This window comes from Dendropsophus ebraccatus, chromosome 4 (assembly GCF_027789765.1).
Source record: "Dendropsophus ebraccatus isolate aDenEbr1 chromosome 4, aDenEbr1.pat, whole genome shotgun sequence".
NCBI lineage: Eukaryota > Metazoa > Chordata > Amphibia > Anura > Hylidae > Dendropsophus > Dendropsophus ebraccatus.
Window position 1 is genome coordinate 147,722,783 of NC_091457.1, and position 14,812 is coordinate 147,737,594.

General features: G+C 42.7%; 1 protein-coding gene across 3 annotated transcripts in view; it reads right to left on the minus strand.

Annotated features, from left to right (window-relative positions):
- Positions 1-14,812, minus strand: part of DDR2 (discoidin domain receptor tyrosine kinase 2) — a 141,537-nt gene that overhangs the window by 66,101 nt on the left and 60,624 nt on the right. The window contains exons 1-2 of one of the 3 annotated variants that reach the window (XM_069967408.1): positions 11,807-12,196; positions 8,976-9,069 (exon numbers count right to left, since the gene is read on the minus strand). The gene's annotated coding sequence lies outside the window, so the exon portion shown is untranslated. Of the gene's footprint in view, positions 1-8,975; positions 9,070-11,806; positions 12,197-14,812 lie in introns of those variants that run through there. The other 2 variants (XM_069967409.1, XM_069967410.1) reach the window with 2 other exon arrangements.

Consider the following 14,812-nt stretch of genomic DNA (forward strand, 5'->3'; position numbering starts at 1 on the left):
CATCTCAGCTTTTCCTTTTCTTTTCTTTTTTTCTTTTCTCTTTTCATTTTCTTCTCTCATAACCTGCGTGACATTTATGTTGCCTGCTGTATGCTACAGTTCAGCACTGCCGTGATGGCGGTGTAGATGTTTGGAAATTTAGACATTGCACTGTGCTTTTTCTTGTTCTTTCTAATTCTAAAAATTTTTGTGATGCCAGGCGACTTGCAGGTCGCTATGTACTGAAGCTCGATTGATATTGTATATGCTTGTCTTGCGCTTGGTTGTCAATAAAATCTGATTACACTTAAAAATCTCAAGTCTTTCCATACCTGCTGAGATTTTATAAATAAAAGTAAATTACAAATCTATATAACTTTCTGACACCAGTTGATTTGAAAGAAAAATATTTTTGCCGGAGTATCCCTTGAAAAGCTCTTACTATAATTGATTATCAAAATGTGAAAAAAATAAAAATAAATTATTGTTATTTCTCCTCCACATATTTAAGTAATAAAAATACAATCATAAATCAGTAACTACATATAGCTAAATGATCACTGGATTCTGCTATTATAAGTCATTATCTTGTGCCGCTCTGTGATGTACATTGGTTTCGATGCTGCCAGGGCGTGCTGTGGGTGGAATTAACAATGTGAAGCACTACAGTTTCCATAATCCTTCTCCCCTCTCACAGACATGGCCTCTATTTACTGGTGCCTGCAATTACAATTTGTAAAGTAGAGCTGTGATTACTCACTGTCTCCTCTGCTATTATTATGCTCCCTGACTATTCATTATATGCTGCCCAGCACTTGAAACATGATCCCTCCAGAGACAGGGAGAGAGCTGATGCCTTTAAAGTGTCACTGTCATATTTTTTTCTTTGCAGAAATCAATAGTCCAGGCGATTTTAGGTAACTTTGTAATAGTTTTTTTTCAGGCAAATATGCCATTATCTGCATTCAAAAAGACTTTCCCCAGCCCCCTCCCCCCTCCCTCTTCTCTCTCATTCACTGCTCATTATCAGGAAATCTCGAATTTTTTACATCAGCCGGGCCCTGTCTGTTCTATGGAGAGGGGAGGGGGAGGAGGGAGATTAGTCGGCAGCAGAGAGCAGAGAACAAAGGAATACACAGCGGGACCTGTGTGAAAGCCATATTCAGAGGTCAGAGAGGTCAGTGCTGACTTCAGAGGAGATAGCCCGGTGATGTAGCTGTATATTAACTTTTTGTTGTCCTGTTTTGGTGCCTCATCTCCCTCCACCCCTCCCCTCTCCATAAGAGAACCATAAAGACAGGGGGGAGAGCTTCCAACTGCTTTTTCATGATAAAAAAAGCATTTTTCAGCTAATAAACCAAATTACAAAGTTTCTTAAAATCGCCTGGACTATTGATTTCTGCAAAAAAAGAAAACAACAGTGACACTTAGTAGCGATACAAATGAATGAAGAGGCATATGATGTATGGATGTATGGCAGGAAGGGGAAGATGGTAGATGACTACATGTCCATAGTACGGGAGGAACCTCATTTGGAGTAATATAACAACTTTTAAAGTTTTTGGAGTCTCATTATTTATAATTAAAATATACAGAATGGATACCCCTTTTTAAACAGGAAATCTGGGAAGTGGACTTAAAGCTCTATTACACGAAATGATTATCGGCCATATTCAGCCAATAATCGTCCTGTGTAATAGAAGGCAACAATCAGCTGACATGAACGATGCCGGCTGAACAGCCATATGCTGCCATAGCTTCGCGGAAAAGGAGCGGCGGCAGCAGACCGCTGCTATCTGCTATGGGCTGTCCGAACGATCTAGTGATCACCCTCCTGCACTTACCCGCTCGAGAACAAGGAGCAAATCATAATGTGTAATAGGAGCTTTAGGAAAAAGGATAGGAAGCAATCTGAACTGTAGACATGGGGGGGGCAGAAAAGTTGGGGGGGGATATATAATGACCTGTTTACTCGTATGCTGGTCTTAAATTAGGCCCCACCCCCTTTTCCGTGGCCAGATTCACTAAGCAGAGCACACCTCTTAGTTAATCCAGCCGGACGGGCACCTGAACCTGCACCCGGTGCACAAGCAGGTGTAGATTTGGATCATGATTTTACGCCTGCAAACATCCATAAATCATGATAATTGAGGTGCGGGAGGAGGCCATGCCTACTCCCTGGCTTGCCGAGTCCCCCCTTCCCGCCCAGCGGGGATACAGCAGGTGTATGCCAGGGAGAAGGGATGAATCTGCGCCTTCTCCCTGGCATACACCTCAGGCGGTACTTTCATAGTCCCCCATAGTCCTGTGATTTAAAATGAGATTTTTTTTTTTTTATTAATTTTTTTTTTTTTGCCTATCTCACCCAGCCCTATACCATATAAAACAGTTCAGTCTTTCCTTCTGATGACCGATTTCTGAAATCAATGCACAACGCCAATGTACGCATATATTTGCATTTCGTATCGGCATTAATATGTCATGTTTTTTAGGAATCGGTGTCATGCGTATTACATTGCAATAACTGAGTTAATAATAAGGCATAGGGAGAAACAGTGTTTCCTTGTATGATTTTTTTTTCGTCAGGAACAAGGAGGGTCTGTCTAGCGCCTGCAGAGGGATTAACAGTAACAGTCAGGTAACTCTCCAGGAAAGAATCACTCTCAAATATTGAAATCTCACATGTCTATATGGAATACTTTAAATGTGGTGCTCGGTATTTGTGAAAGTCTTGCGGCCGCTCGTATACAATGTACATGAAATATTTGACGGGCCACAAGGCAAACTCAAGACATGTTAAAACTTTCTTTCTTCCACAGCAGTCTGTGATGTGTCTTGTGGTTCAATGCGACAGAAACACAGAGTTCTTCTGTGTAGTTCTATAATGTAGTGGAGTATATTGCACAGAAGTCTGCCCGGTGTATTATACCAGTTTTTATTTTACCCCATTTGAAGCTTTTATGAAACTTGCCTATATATCTCACTTGTAATATATAAAGCCAATACCCCGCATGTAAGATCTTGGATCTATCACCATACAACTATGATATTTCTGTTAAGATGAAAGGATCTACATTTATCACAATCTTTTGTAGTTTTTCAACGTAAATGTTAACTTATTGTTGGCTGGTCACCAAATAGACACTTGTCATCCTAATGGACCCTCTAATACTGTCAATCTAAGGTGTATGGGGCTCTCCCAACCGTCCACTGACAGATTATGTTGGCAGAGATAGGGATCAGGCGTGTTGAGAACTGACTGCCTGATCCCTTTGTTTGGGGAGAGATAAGCCGCAGCCAGAGCTCTGTCACTGCGACTTACCTATCCCCTCCACATAGAGAACACAGTAAAGGCTCTATTACACACCAACCGATTATCTGACAGATTTTTTTTGAGCCAAAGCCAGGAATGGACTAAGAGACGGTAGAGGGTGACAGGAGTGGAGGAGATGAGAGTGGGTAACAGGAGCGGGGGAGACGGGAGCGGTGACAGGGGTGGGGGAGAGACGGGAGAGCGTGACAGGAGCAGTGGAGAGACAGTAGCAGTGATAGGAGCAGGGGAGAGATGGGAGCAGTGATAGGAGCCGGGGACAGGAGCGGGTGACAGGAGTGGGTGACAGGATTGGGGGAGATGGGATTGGGTGAAAGGAGTGGGGGAGACGGGATCGGTGACAGGGGTGGGGCAGAGACAGTAGAGCGTGACAGGAACGGTGGAGAGACGGGAGCAATGATAAGAGCAGGGGAGAGACGGGAGCAGGGGAGAGACGGGAGCAGGTGACAGGAGCGGGGAAGATGGGAGTGGGTGACAGGAGCGGGGGAGACGGGAGCAGTGACAGGGGTGGGGGAGAGCGTGACGGGAGCAGAGATAGGGGAGAAATGGGAGAGCATGACAGGAGCAGTGGAGCGACGGGAGCAGTGATAGGAGCAGGGGAGAGACGAAGGTAGGGAGATGGGAGTGGGTGACAGGAGCGGGGGAGACGGGAGCGGTGACAGGGGTGGGGGAGAGACGGGAGAGCGTGACAGAAGCAGTGGAGATGGGAGTGGGTGACAGGAGTGGGGAGACAGGAACGGTGACAGGAGTGGGGGAGATGACAGCGGGTGACAGGAGCCTGGGAGACTGGAGCTGGGGAGATGGGAGTGCAGGTGACAGGAACAAGGAGAGGCATCTGTGCCACAATCTGCATTATGACCTGCCCTATTTTTTCATGCCAAGGATCACGGCATGGATGGTATGAATGCACACATAGCATTTAATGGGCCCTAAAATGTCCATGGTCGCGGGTCTGTGACCACGGACAGTTTTACGGGACGTGTGAATAAGGCCTAATGCTCGGCCTGGGAGGGGAAGAGCAGCATATCAGAAGGAGGCAAGTTTGCTTAATCAATGTATTTGCAAAAATATTTAACTTGAGGAACCCTAAAAGTATACCTATATTAGTTGAGATGGTATTACCCCTTTAAGGCAGACTGATCTGGGGTCTTTACCTGTTCAGGGGCTCTGGAGGGTCTGTATTTGTTATGCTGTATGCATTTGTTTAGGAGGTCTGGGGTATATACTTGTTTATAGTGTCTGCTTGGAGGTTTTTCTACACTTAGAATGTCTCATCTGGGGTTTGTATTTGTTTAGGGTGTCTCTCCTGGGGGGATTTATTTTGGGGTCATGTTGAGTATAGGTTGGCTGCATGTTGTATGTAAATGGCAGTATGGAGTCCTGCTCTATACACTCACTCTCAGAATCCCCCTGATGTTGGCACATATGATTGATACTGGCACACTGTGGTCAGATTCACCAACAAGCTGTGTGCCCTGTGGCTGATTCTAGTGTGGGCCAAAAACAACGGCAAGCTGGGCCTGGCATCACTTTCTGCCAGTTTTGTAAATAAAAAAGTGTCAGAAAACTTTGATAAATGACACTTGCCTAGACTGAATACTAGGAAAAGATGGTGCAAGAGGCCTGAACAACATATTTTTCAAATTATATCTACAACTGATATATACAGCTGCACCCATCCAAAAAACCTTCTTCCTTGGGATGCATGCAACCATGTAACCATGCATTTTCTTCCTTGCATCCCAACATGTCTAATCCTTCCTAATCCGGCTGCTCCGGAGAATAGGCCATCAATATTAGATTGGAGGATCATCTGAAAATTATGCCACTCATTCTTGTGCAACTGTACTATTAGTAATGGTGGTGCACATTGCAAGGTGCGAGTAATTTAGATGGGACAATGCCACAGTACCTTGCACTGCTACTCCAGACACCCCTTCAGATCTAATATCCTGAGGATAGGCCATCAATTTTGTAAGGTGGGATACAGGGCCATGTCTGCCATGAGGCGGAATGAGTATCTTGCTTAGGCTATGTTCACACTGCGTAAAAGTACGGCCGTTGTTGCCATCGGCAACAACGGCCATACTTTATGCAGTATTGAACATTGCCTATTCCTCTATGAGATCCCGGACGGATCCCGAGCGGCGCCGCAAATAACCGACATGTCAGTTTTCTGCGGCCACAATTCAATGAATTGCGGCCGTAGGAAACCCTGTCAGTTCACACAATGAAAGAGCGGCTCCGGCCGCTTGCTTCATTTTGTGCTGTGGGAGGTTCTGATGCGAGCACGCGGATGCCCTGAAGCAAGCCGGAGCGGGGAGCAGGTGCGAGTTTGTCTGCCCATAGAGCATACAGGGCAGATAAGTTGGATAAACTGAAGTTGGATAAAGCCCTAAGGCTATGTAGAAATTATGGATATAGTCATTGGCTGTATCCATGTTTTCCAGACAACCTTAGAGCTTTATCCAAGTTCTGCAGCCACCGCTAATCAAATGCTAAACGATCAGGTTCGGATGGACTCGAGCATGCTCAAGGTCATCTCTACTGCTTATCTCATAAACCCTCCTGGGCACCTATTATTTGGTCCTAGAGGGACAGAGTCTAACTAAACACGGCAACCTTCTTCTTCAATATATCCATTCGTCAGGGACAAGGCATCTGAATAACTAACAGTGACCTACCCAACCTCGGATGATTTCAGTGAACTAACATCTGACCCACCATTTCCCTGAAGAACCCAGCACCATCAACTGGGGGAAATGCGTCGGAAACAGGGTCAACAACAACTCTACACTCTGTTGGGTTGACTACAAAAGATGTTAAATACTCTGAGACAACTTATTGTATTTCAATCATTTAACACTAAAGAAGAAATACATTCCACCACACATCATAATATTTGAGGTCACATAAGACTACATACCTGTATACCTCTCATAACACATTATCCATTCAGGGTATGTAGAGTCAACTCCGCCTGGCTGAGGAGACACCCACACCAGGCGGTCCACAGTCGTCACAAGCAGGGACTTACCAGGGCTTAGGCTCAAGCATCCACTATAATCCACAGCACATGTAACCTCTCAAAAAGTTCTGATGTTTTGGGACACAAGAGCCAATGAAGTTCAAGTGCCCTCTGGGTCTTTAACCTCTATCCCACTCCAGGATATGGAAGACGGACTTTTGCGGCTCGATAACATCAGGTTGCCTTACTAGTGTGGTCCTGGTGTGAGCAGCAGTCAGTGCAAGACATTAATGAACAGGCCCAGTAATCATGGTCAGTAGGTCATCAGCAAAGAGAGTCAGCACAGTACCAGGTACAAGACGGATATCGTAGTCAGGCAGGCTGATTCAGAGGCAGGACACACAATTCAATTTGGCAACAGGAGAGGCACACAGTACAGATAGGAGCTAAGCAGAAAGCTTAATTCGAAGAACAGGCACAGGTCAGGATTCACAGAAAGTGAGCAGAATAGCAGAACACACACCTTATCAAAAATTCAACAACACTCAGGCACACATCGTATACGCTCCGGCCGGGATCCTGTGCGGCGCCGGAAAAAACTGACAGGTCAGTTTTCTGCGGCGGAATTCAGTGAATTCCAGCCGCAGAAAGACATGTCAGTGCACACAGTGAAGCGAGCGGCTCCGGCTCTGCGGCCGGAAAGATCACCCGGCCGATGCTTAAGTACCGGCCGAGATGATCCGACCAGAGACTGGCCGTTCCGTGTCCCGGCCGGGGTCACGGAACGGCCGGTCTCATACAGAGTGTGAACATAGCCTTAAAGGGAACCTGTCACCCTGGGAAACCCCCCTGAACCCACCCCACCCCTGGACAGGGCCCCGCATACATATCGGCTCCTGCGTGTCCTAGTACGGGTCCCGCCGCAGAGATCTCGCCATTGGCCCATCTGCACGCTTAATATGCAAATGAACGGAGATGAGTCTGATGGCAATAGGAAATCACTGCTCCAGGGCCGGTATGTGGGCGGGGCCCTGTCCAGGGATGGGGTGGGTTTGGGGGGCTGCCCGGGGTGACAGGTGCCCTTTAATGTTTTTACCATCCTCCTGACATTATAAACAAAATAAAAATGGATGCATCAAAATGCTATTAGACAAAAAACTGTGTAAAAACAAAAAGGACTGAGCTGGTGCTTTACTTATACAACTAGTTTTATACAAATGTTTGGTATAATTCTAAACAATATATCTTACAGAATACAGTTTTAGGCTGGGTTCACACTACATATATTTCAGGCAGTATTTGAACCTCCGGGAGTCAATTGACATACCACTGTTTATCTAGTATATAGTGTATTGAACATTTATTTATTCCTGCCTTGTATACCATTTGATATATGCTATGTATCTTTTTGCTTCCTTTTTAATGTTTTTAAATATATTTTTTGATATGTAATAATAAAGTATTCATTTATAAATGGTGATTTTGTTGTCCAGCATTTTTATATAGTTATAGGTTGTATATATTGTGTTTGATGCTTATGGATAGTAGTAACTAATAGTCTTCTGTTAGGTCACCTAATCTAGTATTTGAAGCTCATGTCAGTTCCTCATAGCAACCAAAACCAGGAGTGGATTGAAAACACAGAAAGGCTGTGTTCACACAATGGTGAAATTGAGTGGATGGCCGCCATATAACGGTAAATAACTTCCATTATTTCAATATAACAGCCGTATTAAAACAACAGCAAAAATTTGCCATTAAATTACAGCCATCCACTCAATTACAACATTGTGTGAACAGAGCCTTTCTGTGTTTTCAATCCACTCCTGGTTTTGGTTGCTATGAGGACCTGACATAAGTACCAAATACTGCCTGAAATATACGTAGTGTGAACCCAGCCTAATGGACCAAACCTGTCCAGCATTATATAACATTTAAGCCAGGGGTAGGTAGATGTTTGTCCCGTTACACACACCACCTTAACCACAGATTTCTCATATAAGTTACAACCACAACTGTACCATATAACACAGGCAAAGCAGGCAAGTAGAGGAAGTAATTTAGAACCAGGCCCCTCCAATCATTAAGCTGAGACCAGTCATGTGCCATGCCTTGATGGTAAATAACACATAGGTAACCATTATGTAACCATAATGCTGGGTTCACATATGTCTGGCAATCTGAAGTCATCCTGGATAGGAACGCTGGAAGCAACATGTCTATGGGGCCTCCAAAATCCCATATCATTATATATTTTTATAATATTTTTTTCTGGTTTCATAATACATGATATGAGTAAAATAAAGGGTGCCAGTGAAATGCAAGTTGTTCCACAAAAAAATAAATCCTCATATGGGTCTGTCAGTGGAAAATTAATAAGGTATTTCACTCAGGTAAAATACATGTTAAATCTTCCCCCCTCCTATATAACTTTCTGAAATCAGTTGATTTGAAACAAAAAGATTTCCACTGGACAACCCCTTTAAGCCAAATCTAGAAGTGGATCCAGCAAAGAGTAAGTCCTTTCTTTCTATTTCCTTCTGGCTTAAAAACAAGTGCACCAAAAACTGCAGCCTAAAAGCCACCAACTTCGGTCAATCAAATGACGACGGCCATAAGTAAGACTTTTCTATACAAATCAGCCATAGACTTTGTGACCCCTATATAATACACACAGGATTGACAATACTCACTTACTTTTTCTGTTGTGATGATGTTATAAGATGCAGAGATCTCTTGAATGAGCTGCCTGTGGCCTCCGTTGTCTCTATTCTGCCCGGTCTGAAGTTCACTGTAGGATAGGAAACAGGAAGTTCTATTTTATGCCATTACCTCTCAGGGTCCTGACAGATATGGAAACACCATGAGCACACTTCAGTGACTAGAATCAGGATGTATACCATATGTATACAGTAGATGTATATATTATAATAGCCATAGCTGTAGTCAGGACACTATGACAGCTCACTGTTATGCCTCCTCTTTCCTATAGGGGCGCTGCTTGCAAGTTATTTTGCTGCTCATCAGCCTATAAAAATAGGGGGGGGGCAGTCTCCTGGTGCTTTTTGACTAGATTAGGAAAATGGTTGTTCAAGTATAGAGAGTCCCTGACTCCCTGAAAACTGACACAATATCCTTATTCTATAGGTCAGTCTGAATACAGCAATATGCAGTTTATATAGCTCTTCTAATGTTTTACTGTTTTTTTTAACAGAAAAATTTTATTTTATTTTTTTGCAAATAGGTGTGAATAGGTGTTAAAATGGCCCTATTGTGACTCCTATGGTTGGGGTGTCATTTTTTGGCCATGATCTCTAGTCGTTCTTAGTACCATATTTGTGTAAAACGGACGTATTGATCACTTTTTGTTAATTTTTTAATGTAAAATGTAATAAAAAATCATCAATCGTGGCATTTTTAACCGCTTTTTGTTTACGCCCTTCACTGTGCGGAAACAATATTGTTTTATTTCAATAGATCGGACAATTCCGTACGCTACAGTATATAACATATTTATTTATTGTATTATTTTTATATGTTTTATTGGGAAAGGGGGCTGTTACAACTATTTTACACTTTTTAAGCCCCCCTAGGGGACTTTAAAGTGACTGTACCATTAGGCCCAGGCTGAAGCACTGGAGGCAGGCCGACCCACCCCCAGTGGGAGGAAACCCCAGCCCCTCCATGACCTGACTCCATTAGAATCAATGGAACCCTATCATAGAGGGGCTGGGGTTTCCTCCCACTAAGGGTGGGTCGGCCCGCCTCCAGTGCTTCAGCCTGGGCCTGGTGGTACAGTCACTTTAACATTTTTATATTAGATTAAAAACACTGATCATTGCTATGCCATAGCATAGCATTGATCAGTGTTATCTGTGATCATTGCATAGAGCCTGCCTGTGGCAGACTATATGCACTGATCACCAAGCTAACTGTCAGGAGTAGAGTAATGGTGCGTTTACACAGACAGATTTATCTGACAGATCTTTGAAGCCAAAACCAGGAACAGACTATAAACAGGGATCAGGTTATAAAGGAAAGACTTCTTTTCAAATCCATTCCTGGCTTTGGCTTCTAAAATCTGTCAGATAAATCTTTCTGTGTAAACGCACCCTAAGGGACCTCTGTAAGTCAGTAAAAATGATCGAGACCCCCGCCTTACACTGTGGGGGTCCCTGGCGGCCCATCCTTAACAGTGCTATGAAGTGACTTCAGCTCCTGAGCTCACTTCATAGCGCTGCTGGACCCACTGGCATACTGGTACGTCAGTGAAAGGCTCCCATGTCATACTGGTACATCATGGGGTCCTTAAGGCGTTAAAGGGCAAGTCCAGCGAAAAATTTTGCTTTCAGATCAACTGGTGTCAAAAAGTGTCGGAGATTTGTTATTTACTTCTATTGAAAAATCGCAAGCCTTACAGTACTTATCAGCTGCTGTATGTCCTGCATATCTATGTTTAAAACATACAGCAGCTGATGAGTACTGGAAGACTTGACATTTTTTAATCAAAGTAAATTACAAACCTCTGGCACTTTCTGACACCAGTTGATTTAAAGGAAATTTTTTTTTTGCTGAAGTTGCCCTTTAAGCCTTTACGCTACCCAATTACCTACATTCCAAGTCATTTGAGTTCTCAATAAACAGATGATGCAACAGGGCTAAGATCACCTGCAATCCAACCTTGCGATGCTCTGTTACGTTTTGGTGTGGTCTGAAAAATAGATTAATTTATCTATAGAATATTGAACCTAAATGTTTAGGAAGCCATTTTCTCCTTATAAATCTACACATGTGTTTGGCCCTTTTTCTCAATACAGCGTGACTCAGTTCCGCTTCGAGGTGTCATCTGATGTTGCTGAGCAGACCCCTGGCAGCGCCTCCTAAGAATATTGGGGAACTTTAAGGGCAGTTAACAATGAGAACTTCTGGCTTCCCTTAAAGATTTGTAATGTATTCATTTTTATTATTATTTTTTTTATTTTACGTTGCTCTATTTTTTTTTACTTTCCTAATAATAATAAAAAATATAACTTGATTCAACTAAAATTTAGCTTGTTTGATCTATATATATATATATATATATATATATATATATATTTAATTGTTTTGCTTTTTTTTTGAATTAATGAAATTCTAATTTAACTTAAATTTTACTTAGTTCTGTGTAATTTCTTCACGCAACATCAATAGTCAAAACTATTCATGTTAACTTGGGTATTATAACAGCATTACATAACAGCATTGTGAGAATGTTCAAGGTCTCAAACAAGAAACTCGATTTCTCTCACTTCTCACTCATTGCGATTCTCCTCGGTTTGCTACTTTAAGCTCCATTTCTACAAGAGGAGCCGGCAACACCATGCCAATCTGTGAGCATTATCTTGCCAGAAAATACAGCGGAGTGCAGACTGTAGTTAGCCGTGAACTAAACCCTAAGAACGGGCAGCGTAGACAGTATGGAACATTTGTAGTCATACGTGTTAGTAACGTTAGCGATGCAAGACAAGACGACATTATAGAAAACTTACGTCCTCGATAATCACGTTTCTGCAAGATGGAGGTTTCCGTGATTTCTTAAGATTCGGGAGCCTCTCAGCACAAAGTCTGTTTAACTCATTCTTAACGTCTTCACCAGCCCTTCATCTGCTGAACGGGTTCTTGTATGTTTTCCTCCATAGTTTCTGTGAACTTCTCTTTGGGTTGAAAGTCAAGCACAAAGCAAAGCAAAAAAAAAAAAAAAAAAAAGCAAAAAGTTATATATTTCCGTGAAAGGATGAGAAATTCTAAGATAAATGACCAAATAAAAATAATAAAAAAAATCCCCAGTATATCCTTAAAACAAAATTTCGAGCTGAAGGAGAGAGAATCATCCGTTTCCAAAGGAAATGTTTGCAGGGAGGTTCAGTAATGTGCCTGATGTAAGACGTCTTTGAGAAAGTTTCTGTGTACGGCATAGAAGCTGCCAGAGATCCCAGCATGCAACCTGTACAACATTTGGTTTCAATTAAGGGAAGAAAATTTAGCTCACAATAACACTGGCCTCTGTCAGATTTCTTTTTCCCTGACCCCAAAACTGTTTACAACTGATAAAGAAGAAGAAAAAAAAAGTTTTCTGGAAAACTAAAGTCTGCTGAAGAAATGTTTTCAGGAAAATTAAAAAAAAGAGGCAAAATAATCCTGTGAATACTGCGAGTAGTGTACGGACTTTATATATATACTCCTCGCTTTCACCCCTAACACTGGTGTACAAATATTGGTGTTTTGTGGAAGAAAAAGAAAGAGGGGACTAAACTGATATAAGAAGTAGAACATTATTCAATGCTTTATACTTCACTGTCCTTTCTTTTTTTTATCTTTATTATTAATAATAAATTATTTTGTTTTATTATACATTGTTTAATTTTTTTCTTCTTTTGGTATATTAACCCCCTCCCGCCGCTCCACAGTTAATTAACGTCGCTGCAGCCTATGCCTGATGCTACAGCAACGTTAATTAACGATCCAGGATGACACAGGTGTAGGAGCTGCGCCTTTGTCATCCGCGGCGGGTACCGGCTATCAGTGATAGCCGGGACCCACCGCAACTCTCAGCATGACCGCAGCATCTATAGGGCTCCTGACAGAGAATTCTCCCTCTACAGAGGGAGAATTCTCTTCGGTGCCAAAGTGATCGCAGAGCCCGGATGGTAGCCTCAGGCTTCCGGTTTCCTGGCTATGGAGGCCGGCGGGGGTAGGGAGTTAGTGAGGGAAGGCTGGGCGCGCGCTCGTGAGCTCGGCCCCCTCCCCTCTCTCCTCTGCCACTGTCACAAGATTGTAAAAGCGGCAGGGGACAGAGGAGAGGGGGCAGACATAGGGACATCAGCTTATGGGATCATTATGATTCCATAAGCTGATATCCTAAAATGACCTGGGCATTGAGGCATCAATGACCCCAGGTCGTGAAAGGGTTAAAATCTGTGGGGCAGATTTATCCGCTCTGTTCCTGGCATAGTTTTTTGCCCAAACCACCTACTCAAAGGGTTCTGTTCACTGTTAAGAGTATAGGACATAGGAGGTTAAAATATAACTTTAAATCAACCAGTAAAATAAAATGTTTCAATAATACAATAATAGCCCAAAATGATAATACAAATAAAGATATACTAGATATACTGACGGGTCAGTAGTAAGAAGGTATCTTTGGGGGTGGGGGTGCAACATCCATAGCTTTCATCCTGATGTGTCCTCATGTAAGAATATGGATCCACCATTGGCAATTGGAGTCATCTGGGGCTGTATTTGGACAGCTGGGGAGGCAATAGCCAGTCGGTCCCTAACACTGCCCTATTATGCCCTTTCAAGTACTGTCTCTTCAGACAGAGCTCCCACCCTTTTAGGGTGACTCTGCCATTTTCACCCTAGGGTCCCTAGTTAACCCGAAACAACAGTGGCTGCATCCCAATGGAATTCCATCACGCAATAATTAGAGGAGATGATGCATGTACGATGCCCACAACGTGTATGGCGTCCCCACTGTCTTGAGGAAAAGTACTTAAAAAAAGGGCAAAATAGGGCAGTGTCAGGGACCAGCTGCCCATTGCCTCCCCAGCTGTCCAAACACAGCACCAGATGACTCCAACTGCTAATGGTGGATCCATATCCTTACAGGAGAACACATCAAGATGAAAATTATGGATGTTCCACACCCATCCCATAAGATACATCCTTACTATTGACCTGCGAGGAGTGCGAAGAATAGATTTTTCCTAGTATACTGTATCTTTGTTTGTATTATAATGTTGGGCTATTATTGTATTGTATTCTGTATAGAATTTGGAAGCAAGAATTCTGATACAGATGTGGCATCAGCCAACCTGTTCACTAAAGGGGTACTGCTGTAAAAATCTTTTTCTTTTAAATCAACTGGTTTCAGAAGTTGACTTCTATTTAAAAATATTAAGTCTTCCCATACTTATCAGCTGTTGTATGTGCTGCAGGAAGTGTTTTATTTTTAGCCTGACACAGTGCTCTCTGTTGCCACCCCTGTCCAGAAGCAGGAGAGAGCTGAACTGTCCAGAGCAGGAGAGGTTTCCTATGGGGATTTCCTGCCGCTCTGGACAGTTTCTGACATGGACAGAGGTGTCAGTAGAAAGCACTGTGTCAGACTGGAAAGAATACACCACTTCCTGCAGGATATACAGCAGCTGATAAGTACTCGAAGACTAGATTTTTAAATAGAAGTTAATTACAAATCTATATAACTTTCTGAAAGAAGTTGATGTGAAATATATTTTTTTTAATTCGAGTACCCCTTTAACCCTTTGAGGACCAGGCCCAAAATGACCCAGTGGACCGCGCAAATTTTGATCTTAGTGTTTCTGTTTTTCCCTCCTCCCCTTCTAAGAGCTCTAGAACTTTCAGTTTTCTATCTACAAGCCATGTAAGTGCTTGTTTGTTACAGGAATAGTTGTACTTTGTAATGGCGTCATTCATTTTACCATAACATGTATGATGGAATTCCAAATATATTATTTATGAAGATATAAATAGGTGAA